Source organism: Hylobates moloch, unplaced genomic scaffold, assembly GCF_009828535.3.
Source record: "Hylobates moloch isolate HMO894 unplaced genomic scaffold, HMol_V3 SCAFFOLD_14, whole genome shotgun sequence".
Classification (NCBI taxonomy): Eukaryota; Metazoa; Chordata; class Mammalia; order Primates; family Hylobatidae; genus Hylobates; species Hylobates moloch.
In genome coordinates, this window is record NW_026652289.1 from 40,727,141 (window position 1) to 40,738,210 (window position 11,070).

At 47.1% G+C, this 11,070-nt stretch overlaps 1 pseudogene; it reads right to left on the reverse strand.

Moving 5' to 3' along the window:
• Positions 1–7,145: 7,145 nt before the first annotated feature.
• On the reverse strand, positions 7,146–10,773 carry LOC116481557 (non-histone chromosomal protein HMG-14-like; annotated as a pseudogene).
• Positions 10,774–11,070: the final 297 nt, after the last annotated feature.

The window sequence follows — 11,070 nt, forward strand, 5'->3', positions numbered from 1 at the left end:
TTTCCACGTAGCACTGCTCTTTTTGAAATTCTTCTGGTTTGATATATGCTGACATGAGCATTCTCTATTAATATTAATATATTCCCATCTTCTGTCTTCTGTGCCATGCTTCTATGTTTGTTGTTGTTTGTGTCTTTTTTAGACAGAGTCTTGCTCTGTCGCCCAGGCTGGAGTGCAATGGTGCAATTTTGGTTCACTGCAACCTCCACCTCCTGGGCTTAAGCAATTCTCCTTCATCAGCCTCCCAAGTAGCTGGGACTACAGGCACACGCCACCGTGCCTGGCTAATTTTTGTGTTGTGTTGTGTGTGTGTGTGTGTGTAGACAGATTTTGCCATGTTGGCCAGGCTGGTCTCGAACTCTTGAACTCAGGTGATCTGCCCGCCTCGGCCTCCCAAAGAGCTGGGAGTACAGGCATAAGCCACCGCGCTTGGCCTTGTATGTTGTTTTGGGTATGCAGAAATCCATTCTGCATGCCCCAGTATAGGGGCCCCAAATTTGGTGGAAACAATACTAGTGATTGAATAGCAACATTGTTGCATGGGTGCCTTATTATTCTACCAGGCACATAATTATTTTCCAACGATTCAGTAACTTTGTTAGCTTCCTCAGGTAAATATGCCTTTTATTCATCAAACACTCTTGGAATGTCACCAGCTGGAAGGAACATCAATGTAGACAAATTATGCGTTTTTAAACTGAAGTTATCATTGTTGCCATATTGCTTGGCCACTCCACTCATCTGAATTTTCCACCAAATGCATTGGACTGAATGGAAAAAAACAAACTTTATTGGAAACACCTTGGAATTGACTTTTAGTAACCTTGATCACACCTAACTCCAAATCCATCATTATGGTGTGGGGATTCAATTGAAATCCATTTTCTTCTGCATAGTTCATCAAATCTTCAAATAAACTTTTATAAATTGCATCACTTTTTTCAGTCATTAATACATAAACAAGTGTATAAGTTTTAGGGTTTTCGGACCCAACAGGGGCATGAATTGTATATAGTTCATTTTAAAAAAAAGAAAAAAAAGGAGTGACAGTTTTGAAAGTCTCACTTATGACTGGGCACAGTGGCTCATGCCTGTAATCCCAGCACTTTGGGAGCCTGAGGTGGGCGGATCACCTGAGGTCGGGAGTTCAAGACCAGCCTGACCAACATGGAGAAACCCCATCTCTACTAAAAATACAAAATTAGCCAGGCATGGTGGAGCATGCCTATAATCCCAGCTACTCGCTACTCGGGAGGCTGAGGCAGGAGAATTGCTTGAACCTGGGAGGTGGAGGTTGTGGTGAGCGGAGATCGCACCATTGCACTCCAGCCTGGGCAACAAGGGTGAAACTCCGCCTCAAAAAAAAAAAAAAAAAAAAAAAAGAAAGAAAGTCCTATTTATTTGCCAAAGTGAAGTATGTGCAAGTTTTTTTTTTAATGTTAGAGTTAGTGATAAACATAAAAATTCTATCTTCTTTGACAGTCAAACCCCTAATCAAGAATAGTTTGGCTGAGTGCAGTGGCTCATGCCTGTAATCCCAGCACTTTGGGAGGCCAAGGCAGGAGGATTGCTTGAGCCCAGGGGTTTGAGACCAGCCTGGGCAACATGGCAAAAACTCTTTCTCTACAAAAAATACAAAAATTAGCCAGGTGTGGTGGCACGTACCTGTGGTCCTGGCTACTCAGGAGGCTGAGGTGGGAGGATCATTGGAGCCTGGGAAGTTGAGGCTGCAGTGAGCCATGATCATACCAGTGCATTCCAGCAGAGGTGACAGAGTGAGACCCTGTCTCAAAAAAAAAAAAAAAAAAAAAAAAAAAAAAAGACTAGCTCACCATTTAATGTGTTTTGTTGGAGAAACCTCAGTATCAGCAAGCATCTTTGGTTCAGAGGTTGCTGAGTTTGTTGGATTCTTTTTATTCCCTGATGAAGCGCATTTTTTGAAGGCAAGCATGGCACCATGTGTGAAGGGGCAGAAGTCCTACATGATTGAATAATTTGGTAGAGGAGATTTCTTGCATTTTTTTTGCCAGCAGTTTCACTTCTATCATCTTTAAAACATTTGCTGCAATTGCATTTGGAAAGTGGTTCTGGTCTACAGATTTTTTAAGTATATGCTGTTTATTTGAAAGCCTGGTTATCGCCTGACCATTGCAATTAAGTGATTTTCTAGTTTCACAGAACCAAATTAAGTTCACAAATCCACCCTTTGTGAACTCAGAACCCATACACATCTCCTTGAGCTGTGCTTCATTTCCAAATAAAGACAATAACAAGGTAATAGTTCCACCTAACATGATCCTGTGATAGTGATTTTCAGGATTTTAGAATTTATGAATTTTGATCTTTTAGGATTTCAACATTCAGGGTTTTGTCTTTCGGGATTATTATCCAAATCTGCCTGACATATCTTCTGATTGAACTAGAAGCTCTGAGGGGTTCCTTAGACCTCTTGGTGTTCCCATGGCCTGGCTGAATACCTAGCACAGGGAGGCATGCAATGTTAGTGAAGGAAAAGTCTGCTGGGGAGGTGAGAGGCTGGGTGCATTTTGAAAAGGGATTCATCTCCAGCAGATGCCAAGCTTGGGGCTGGGAGGAGAAACCACAGACCAGGAACATGTGTGCCCTTGGCAGATGGGCCTCTTGGGGTTGATCTGCTCCAGCAGGAGGCTAGGTTCTGACATCCAGCCTCACTGTCTCAGGCCCCAGTCCAAAGTCCCTGCTCTGATCAGTCAAGACCCGCATCCTTTGGTCTTCTGAAGGCTGGCCTTGAAAGTCTCATTATCCTGGGAGAGTCTGATTTTCACCTGGCACTCAGGACTCCAAAGATCCTAATAGTTTTTCTAGTTTCTACAAATGTTCTCAGCCCTGGGAACGGGATTCATGTCCAAGATGCATCCTCTATCACTTCCATCTGTGTGACCTTGGGCAGGTTCCTTCTGGACCTCAGGTTCCCATCTGCACTTCAGGACCCACTGTGCCTGCTCTGCACCCTTCCTCACTCAGCAGCATGAGCCAGTGCATGCACTGCCTGTGTATTAGTCTGTTCTCCCACTGCTATAAAGAAAGACCTGAAACTGGGTAATTTATGAAGAAAAGAGGTTTAATTGTCTCACGGGTCCATAGGCTGTATAGGAAACATGGCTGGGGAGGACTCAGGAAACTTACAGTCATGACAGAAGGCGAAGGGGAAGCAAGGCACCTTCTTCTCATGGCGGCAGGAGAGAGACAGAGTGAAGGGGGAAGTGGCACACACGTTTAAACTATCAAATCTCGTGAGAACTCACTATCATGAGAACAGCAACGCAATGATGAAATCCGCTCCTATGATCAGTCACCTCTCACCAGACCCCACCTCCAACATTGGCGATTACAATTCCACATGAGATTTGGGTGGGGACAAAAATCCAAACCATATGGACCTGTAACCCCTAAGGCTCTACACCACTTCTTGAGGGCCTGCATGCAGGGTGCCCTGCTGTCATCTACGTTAGCTCATTTTATTCTCACAGCAATTGAGGCAGGTCCTCACTGTTACCTTTGTTTTTCTTCACTGAAATCTCGTTTTAAATATATATAATTTAAACAATTCACAATCACACCTGTAATCCCAACAAGTAGGGAGGCTGATGTGGGAGGATTGTTTGAGGCCAGGAGTTTAAGACTAGCCTAGGCAACATAGTGCGACCCTGTTTTTTAAAAAAAAAAAAAAAAATCAAAATTTTGGGCTGGGCGCGGTGGCTCACGCTTGTAATCCCAGCACTTTGGGAGGCCGAGGCGGGCGGATCACGAGGTCAGGAGATCGAGACCACGGTGAAACTCCGTCTCTACTAAAAATACAAAAAAATTAGCCGGGCGTGGTGGCAGGTGCCTGTAGTCCCAGCTACTAGGAGAGGCTGAGGCAGGAGAATGGCGTGAACCCAGGAGGCGGAGCTTGCAGTGAGCCGAGATCGCGCCACTGCACTCCAGCCTGGGCGACAGAGCGAGACTCTGTTCCAAAAAAAAAAAAAAAAAATCAAAATTTCAAAGCTCCAGAAGGTACACTCTGAAAGTCTTCCTTTGGCCTGGTGTGGTGGCTCATGCCTGTAATCTTAGCACTTTGGGAAGCTGAGGCAGGTAGATCATTTGAGGCCAGGAGTTTGAGACCAGCCTGGCCAAAATGGTGAAACCCCATCTCTACTAAAAATACAAAAATTAGCTGGGTGTGGTGGTGGGTACCTGTAATCCCAGCTACTTGAAAGGCTGAGGCATGAGAATCGCTTGAACCTAGGAGGTGGTGGTTGCAATGAGCCCAGATTGTGCCACTGCACTCCAGCCTGGGCAACAGAGGAAGACTCTGTCTCCAAAAAAATAAAAACAAATAAATAAATAAATAAATAAAATAATTATAAAAAAGTCTTCCTCCTTCCCCTTTTCCTTCCTTACCACCCAATTTTTCTTCCTGGAGGGAACCTGAAAGCCCATTTTTTGTTTATCTTTTCTGAGACATTTTATGTTTTATGCATGCACAAGTAAATATGTGTAAATGTTATGTCTCTCTGTCTCCTGCCTCGATTGGTAGCACGCTATACATGCATTCTGCACCTTGCCTTTTTTATTAACAATATACCCCATCCTCGTTATTTTAAATGAGAGGACTCTGAGGTTCGGCTTATGAAGTCTAGCTGGTGAATGCAGGTCTCTTTGAATGCACAGCCTGTGCCTCACTCTCCTAAGCAGGGAGGCTCTGACTGTGAGGGAGTGTCAGCTGGCCTGGGCCCCCTGGATGTGCCCATTCAGGGCCTCTCCTCAATGAGCCCTGGGCAGCTCTGACTGCCGCATCTCCTGGTGCCAAGGGAACTGGGAAAGAACTAACCAATGGTTCGGCCTGGCAGAGGGTCCGAGGACCTGGAGAAAAAAGGGCTTTGTTCCCCACCCCTTGAAGACTGGCAGGCGTTGGCCTGCCTGGCCATGCTGCCTTTCTCTGCACCCTCTATAAGAGCAAGAAGATTTTCTCTTCCTGCCAAGACCTGATGGCAGCCTGGCAGGTCCTGTGGTGGCCCCTCCGAGGGCCGGCTCCCACGCCTCACCGCCTTTTGATGGCCTTGCTGGAGATGGGCAGCTGCAGTGGTCCCTGCCAAGGCCTCAGGACTGGCCTCCCTGAGAATGTGCATCTGCTCCCACGTCTGGATCTCACTGCTGCACTGGGAAGGAACTCTCCCTGCCCGTGCTCCGTGCCAACCAGCCTGGTGGGGATTGGTGCAAGGGCTGGGGGCCAGGGAGAGCTGGCCAGCCTGAGCTAATGGGGAAGCATCATTGGTAGTTAAATGTGCAGTTATGCTTTTCCCTACAAAAAGCCCCGTGACCTCTTCTTCCTCAGGCTCTCCTCTCTTCAAAAACAGCTCAGCCTGAAAGGTCCCCCGGGAGGCTGCAAGCAGCTTCCGGTGCTGCGTGCTTGTGAGTGCTTACTCCTGGGTCCAGGCCTGCTGGCTGGGCTGCAGGGGAGTGCCAGGAGCCAGGAGCTGCCCGAAGCTCACAGCTCTAGTGGGGTTTCTCCTCAGAGGAGCCAGTGCCCCAAGCCCGGATTTACTCTTTTTGCCCTCAGACTCTAAGCAAGGCGTCCAGCAGGTCTGTCGCTGAGCAAACAGCGAATGGGCAGGGTCTCTGTGCCTCATCCTCCCAAGTGTGAAATGGTCACAATAAGGAGATTTGTTTGTTTGTTTTTTTTCCGTGTGCTTCAAAACACTCTTTCATAATTGAGATTTTATTGGTTGTGTTGAGGCTCAGTACACAGACATTGCTGTTTGCACACAGTTCTTATCATACGTCCTGAAAATCTAAAAAGCCATGTATTGTAATTCTTTTTAAAAGTACTCCAGTGACTTTCCAGCTTAAAATTTGGAGGTAAATTTTCCTTAAGAGGCTATCAAGTACAGTATTTTCACATGTGGATAAGCTGTTACATACATCCCACCAATACACAATAGCAAATACACCACAAACTCAAATTTTCAATCTTTCACAGCACATTAACAAAGTTACTAGGAAAACAGGACTACCACGACCAAGGATGTTAGAGTGCACACAATTCTCATAGGGAGGGCCATAATCGAGTGGATTTCTTTAGGAAACAATTCTGCTAAAAAACAATATGTGTAGGTCTGGCGTGGTGTCTCACGCCTATAATCCCAGCACTTTGGGAGGCCGAGGAGGGCGTCACCTGAGGTCAGGAGTTCGAGACCAGCCTGTCCAACATGGTGAAACCCTGTCTCTACAAAAATGCAAAAAATTAGCCGGGCATGATGGCAGATGCCTGTAATCCCAGCTACTTGGGAAGCTGAGGTAGGAGAATCACTTGAATCCAGGAGGCAGAGGTTGCAGTGGGCCGAGATCACGCCACTACACTCCAGCCTGGGCGACAGAGCGAGACTCCATCTCAAAAAAAAAAATAAATAAATAAATTAACAACAACATGGGAATAGAAGTAATTTAAAACGCTCAGGACATTAAAGGCACGACTGTGACTCCATATTGCCATTTAGTATGCTTTCTATTATAGGATATAAACACTAACCCTCCATCTATGGAATGTTAAGCTGACACCCAAGACAGTCAAAGCCTCCCAGAATTCAATAGCCCACACTATTTTCTGGTTGTACCAAAAAATAAACAAGCAGCAAATGGTTTCACCTTTTTAAAAAAAGCATTTACACTTAAAAAATGGGATTAGATGTTATTCCCTCCTTCTTAAAAATGTTTCTAGGCCAGCCATGGTGGCTCACACCTGTAATTCCAGCACTTTGAGATACCAAGGCAGGCATATCTCTTGAGCTCAGGAGTTTGAGACCAGCCTGGGCAACAAAGTGAGACCCTGTCTCTACAAAAAATGCAAAAAAGTAGCCAAGCATGGTGGCATGCACCTGTGGTCCCAGCTACTCAGGAGGCTTAGGTGGGAGGGTGGCTTGAGCCTGGGAGGCAGAGTGCAGTGAGCTGAAATGGCACCACTACACTCCAGCCTGGGCATCAGAGCCAGACCCTGTCTCAAAAAAAAAACCAAAAACCATTATTATTTTGTAAACTCGCATTTACAAAATAGTTGATGAAAATATATACTCAATTGTACAAAAAGGGAGATGGGGACCACTGATATAACATGGTATGTGATTTAATCAGACTTGGTTGGCTTCCTTCTCTCCAGCTTCATCAGAGGCTGATTTTAGTTTCTCCGTTATCTACAGGTAAATCTTCTTTAGTTTCCTAGTTAGCCACTTAGCCTGTTTTCCCTTTGCTCCCCTTTCCCTTTTTGTTTGCACTTTTTTGCCCGAAGATTTAGCCTTCTCTGCTGCCTGTTTCAGCTTCGTTTTCACTTTTGCAGCAGCAGGTGAGCCGACAACCGTACCAACCTCCTCCTGGGCTCTTCCTTGGCAGCAGCGTCTGCGGAACTGATCTTCCTCTTCCTCTTTGGCAGTGGGGAGGGCGCGTGCCCAGTGTTGCCGGCCGTGGAGGATCTGGGCTGCCTCGCCACTCACAATAAAAAGATTTGATGCAGGTGAGGAGGATTAAGGGAGGAGACCACCCCTCATATTGTCTTATGCCCAATTTCTGCCTCCAAAGAAAGAAGAAGTAAAAACTAAAAGGCAGAAATGGAATCTACAGGCAGATAGCCCAGCACCACGCCCTGGGCCTGGTAGTTAAAAATCAACCCTGACTTGGCTGGGTGCGGTGGCTCACGCCCGTAATCCCAGCACTTTGGGAGGCTGAGGTGGGCAGATCACCTGTGGTCAGGAGTTGAAGACCAGCCTGACCCACATGGAGAAACCCCGTCTCTACTAAAAATGCAAAAAATTGGCCGGGTATGGTGGCATATGCCTGTAATCCCAGCTACTCGGGAGGCTGAGGCAGGAGAATCGCTTGAACCTGGGAGGCAGAGGTTGTGGTGAGCTGAGATCGTGCCACTGCACTCCAGCCTGGGCAACAAGAGCAAAACTCCGTCTCAAAAAAAAAAATCAACCCCTGACCTAACTGCTTGTGTTATCTGTAGATTTCAGACATTGTATGGAAAGGCATCATGAAAATCCCTGTCCTGTTCTGTTCCATTCTGATTACGGTGCGTGCAGCCCCCAGTCACAGACCCCCTGCTTGCTCAATCGATCATGACCCTTTCACGGGGACCTCCTTAGAGTTGTAAGCCCTTAAAAGGGACAGGAATTGCTCACTTGGGGAGCTCGGTTTTTGGAGACGTGAGTCTGCCAGTGCTCCCAGCTGAATAAAGCCCTTTCCTTCTACAACTCAGTGTCTGAGGGATTCTTGTCTGCAGCTCATCCTGCTACATGATGAAGCCGGGAGAGGAGCAGGCTGTAGCCCAGCCTCTGCTGGGAGAGCCTGTTGGTGGCAGGTGGGGAGAGGAAGAGAGCTTTGTGTTGGCTGGGGTCCACACTCAACCCAGGTGTTACCAGAAAGAGGTCCTGATCCAAACTTCAAGAGAGGGTTCTTGGATCTCACCCAAGAAAGAATTCAGGGCGGGTCTGTAGACTAAAGTGAAAGCAAGTTTATAAAGAAGTGAAGGAATAAAGAATGGCTACTCCAGAGGCAGAGCAGCCCTGAGGGCTACTGGTTGCCCATATTTATGGTTATTTCTTGATTATATATGCTGAACAAGGGGTGGACTATTCATGCCTCACCTTTTTAGACCATATAGGGTAACTTCCTGACGTTGCCATGGCATTTGTAAAGTGTCGTGGTGCTGGTGGGAGTGTAGCCGTGAGGACGACCAGAGGTCACTCTTGCGGCTATCTTGGTTTTGGTGGATTTTGGCAGGTTTCTTTACTGCAACCTGTTTTGTCAGCAAGATCTTTATGACCTGTATCTTGTACCAATCTCCTATCTCATCCTGTAACTTAGGATGTGTAACTGTCTGGAATGCAGCCCAGTAGGTTTCAGCCTGATTTTACCCAGCTCCTATTCAAGATGGAGTTACTCTGGTTCAAATGCCTCTGACACTGGGACGTCGGCCCCCTAAATGTGGTACCAGGGGGACATGGCCCAGGGCATGTTCAGCATGGGCCTGTCCTGTGGGGGATGGCAAGGAGAGATATCAGTGTTCTGGATGTAGGTACGGTCCGGTACCCCGAGAATGGAGTGGCTCAATGCAGGTCACAGCCCACTTGAAGCAGCTGCAGATGGCAGCCTTGTGGAGGCGATGCAGCCTGCAGCCTTTCCTAGCGGTGCAGGGGCCAAGAGAAAAACATTCTCTTTGCCATCTGAAGGTTCACTGAGAATCACTGACAAAAGGCAGACTAACAGGCCAAAAAGCATACAAACTTATTTGATCACAATTTTATGTGACAGAGGAACCTTCAGAATGAAGACCCCAAAGATACAGGGGAAGCTGTCTATTTTTATGCTTAGGTTCAGAAAAGTATGAATGGTCATGCAGAACTGTGATTGGACAAAACTCTAACGCTGATAGATTGAGTGGGGAAATGCAGCAAGGCCTGTCTGTATATTTTCTTCTTGGCCTCTCTATGCAGCATTCCTTCCTTCTGGATATGGGGCAAGACCCTCTCTGGAATGGGGATCTTGTGACCTACTATCAAACAAAGTAGGTTAGATAATTTCTTTTATTTTTTTTTTTTCCAAGACAGGGTCATTCTGTTGCCCAGGCTGTAGTGCAGTGGTGTGATCCTGGCTCACTGCAGCTTTGACCTCACAGACTCAGGTGATCCTTCCGCCCCAGCATACCCAGTGGCTGGGACCACAGAGCATGCACCACTGCACCTGGCTAATTTTTAAGTTTTCTGTAGAGAGAAGGTTTCACCATGTTGCCTAGGCTCGTCTGGAACCCCTGGGCTCAAGCCATCCACCTGCCTCCACCTCACTAAGTGCTGGGATTACAGGCATGAGCCACTGCACCTGGCCTGGTCAGATGATTTCTTTACAGCCATGTTTTACACAGAAAAAGGGAGGAATTTAGAGTAATATTTTGGGGTTTGATGGCTGGCTTTGGGGAAAAGGGGTTCTGGTTTCTAAGACCTGCCTTGGGGAAGAGAGACTCTAGTTTCTGTGGCTAGTCTTGGGGGCCAGAAACAAGAGGCAGGAGAAGATGAGAGAGAAACTTTTGCTTTTGAGGCTGCCTTTGAGGCCTCCAATTTGGAGGAGCATCTTTTGAGCTCCAGTCGCAGCATAGGGGAAAATGGTCATAATACTTGGAGAGGGTAAGAAGAAGGCTATGGGTCCCTCCTGGGAAGTTCAGGACAGCACTTGTGCAGGAGTTCTCTGGGAGGTACTGGAAAGCAAGCAGGGGACTGTCACTCCAGGAATGCAGGAACCAGGGTTCCGGTGTTAACTCAGAAGGGGGAGGGTGTTGGGAGACCCTCCCGATCCTCCCTCCCAAACACATCCTTCGGGGAGTTCAGGCACCAAGTGGGCATCCACGTGCTTCTTCATGGAGAAAATAGAGTTTTCTCTGGCATGGGGTTTTGAGAGTTCGGCTGACATCCCTGGCAGCTGAAAGGCATTAAATCTGCAGCCAGAAGGCCTTATGGAGAGACATTCAGAGTGTGCTGTGTGTGATCTAAACAGTCTGACCTGTCTCTGAGAGCCACTGTGGTTTTGTTGAGATAGGCACTGGGCACTTGTGCTTTGTTAGTCCTGGATGAGCTTGTTTCCCCATGGGACTTGAAGCTTCTCCTGGTCACCTTCATGTTCCGTTGGCATCCAGCACAGGCTTGCCAGGTAGGACATGCTCAGTATGATGATGGAAAATTTAATAAACCATTTGAAATTTTCCACAGCCATTTTGGAAGTATGAATCAACTGAGGCTTGTAAATAACTAGAGGGATCTGTCTGGTGTAGGACACCCTACTTTTGTTCTTTCCCCTCCCACCGAGTAGAAAAGAAATTTTTAGCATGATAATGAGGCAAAGTCAGGTTAGGAGAGGTCATGAAAAAAGGTTTGGCCTGGCGCTGTGGCTCACGCCTGTAATCCCAGCACTTTCGGAGGCCGAGGCGGGCGGATCATGAGGTCAGGAGATCGAGACCATCCTGGCAAACATGGTGAAACCCCGGCTCTACTAAAAAATAAAACAATTTTG